This window comes from Megascapheus bottae, chromosome 12 (genome assembly GCF_031878675.1).
Source record: "Megascapheus bottae isolate mThoBot1 chromosome 12, mThoBot2.hap1, whole genome shotgun sequence".
In the NCBI taxonomy this organism is placed as follows: Eukaryota; Metazoa; Chordata; class Mammalia; order Rodentia; family Geomyidae; genus Megascapheus; species Megascapheus bottae.
In genome coordinates this window covers 6,002,004-6,004,090 of record NC_143520.1, presented here as the reverse complement: position 1 = coordinate 6,004,090, position 2,087 = coordinate 6,002,004, and positions in this window count along the sequence as shown.

Sequence of the window (2,087 nt, the reverse complement as noted above, 5' to 3'; positions counted from 1 at the left end):
TACTTCTAAATTGGTTTTACCCACCTCTTGATCTAAATTTCTTACGTGCACATTAGCATGAACCAAAAACCACTGGCGTGTTGGCTTCATTAGCAGATTATGAAGTATTTAAGCAGCATCAATTTTATGCCAGTGGCAGGAGAGGCTGAATGTAGAGTATCAACTGAAATAATTCTGAAAGTAGTTTAATGTTTTGCAAAACCACAGTAAAACTTCTAGAGGTTGTCAAAAGGAAATGTCTGATAGTATTTTGTGAGTGTTACTTTGAATTCAGAGGAGGAGGAAGAGGAGAGAGAGGAAGAAAAAGGAGGAGGAGGAAAGGAGGAGGAGAAGAGGAAGAAGAGGAAGAGGAGGAGAAGAGGAGGAGGAGGAAGAGGAGGAGGAGGAGGAGGAGGAGAAGGAGGAGGAGGAGGAAGAGGAGGAGAAGAGGAGGAGGAGGAAGAGGAGGAGGGGGAGGAGGAGGAGGCCAGACCAGCAAGTCAACTCAGTTCAACCTCTTGGACCAGGACAAGAGAATTTTATGAACACAGATATTAAAGTGATTTAACCACAGTCTACTCAAGAGGATAACTTTGATCAGAAAGACTCTCACAAGCTGAGACCCAGCAGGAACAAGAAATCCATGTAATGATCATTGCAAGTTATTACCCCTCAAGGGAAGTTGAATTAATGAGATTTCCTTTTGGCATGGGGCCTTAGCAGTGGCTTATTACAGAACAGTCCAAATAATAGTTTTCCTATGTAACAATGGCTCCTAAAATACAGTCCTGATTAATTCCATGCATGTCATTCAATATCAGCTGTTAAGGCAGAGCTAATACGACTCACATAGCCAATGCACTGGCAGACTTATCTTTTAAATGCAGACACAGGTCTACTCTCTTCCTTGGAAAAATATTAGTCTTCAGCATCTCTTCTAATACCTAGAGCCTACAAAAGTCTAAAAGGTGTAGATACCAATTGGTCTCTATCGCCAACTCTTTTCATTTGAATAGCCACCAATTCTTGAATGAAGAAGTAGGAAGTGATGTTATGATTTTGGATAATTCTGTAATCTGTGATTCAAATCCAAAAATCTCCACTGCAGTGACTACTTCTGGAATTCATGCTTGCATATTTGTGAAAATGGTTGTCACTGCAATCTTTATTTCTCTTTGCCACAAAAGCCAACATATTCATAAGTTACAAAAATTATGTCACAAATGTCTTTAAACCTCTCTATGTACTTATTATTCACAGAAAGGTCTGAAAACTATTGAATAATTGTATGCTGAATATAGAGCTAGGCTTTAAGAAGTTACTTTTCCATCTTACACACCACACACACACACACACACACACACACACACACACACATTTTGTTTCGTTTCTATGGGACATGCTGGAATTTGATCCCGGGGCATGACATTTGCTCTAATTATGTTCCACCCCTTGAACCATGCTTCCAGACTTGCTTTATTCTGGCTAATCCTTTTCTGTGGTTGTTTGGTTTTGATTCTTTATAGAGGTGTGTACTTAATACTCATCGTGAGCCTTTTCCACACAGTGCTGGTGGTATACCACTTGAGTTATGCCGCTACTTCTTTGATGGCTGTTTGGAGATGGAGTCTCATGGGTTTTCTTTCCAGGTTAGCCTTTAACCACAATACTATGACCTTCTGAGTAACTGGAATACATGCGTGAACCACTGGCACTGAGCCTATTCTACCAATATTTATGAAGGTGTTAGGCACAATTTAAACAATGTAGATACAAAAGAAAACAGGGCAGACTTGTTTCTCTTCGTTGAATTTTCAGTACAGCAGCCCATGGTTTTATCTTGGAATTTTCTTATCAAATTTGGGTTTCAAGGGTACACAGTTCAATGGCTTTCTCTGGAATAATTCATGTAGGATAGGATTTATCTATTCTTTGGATGCTTGACTCTTCTCTTAACAGTGTTTATGTGTGGGCTGCCTTCCACCCCCTCCTTCTTTGGAGGTTTTCATTTTCAATTCAATTTCTTTAGCAGTTATTAACCAATTCAAATTTCTGGCTTGTTGAGGGTTTATATTTTGAATATCCGCTAACTTCATCTAGGTTTTGAA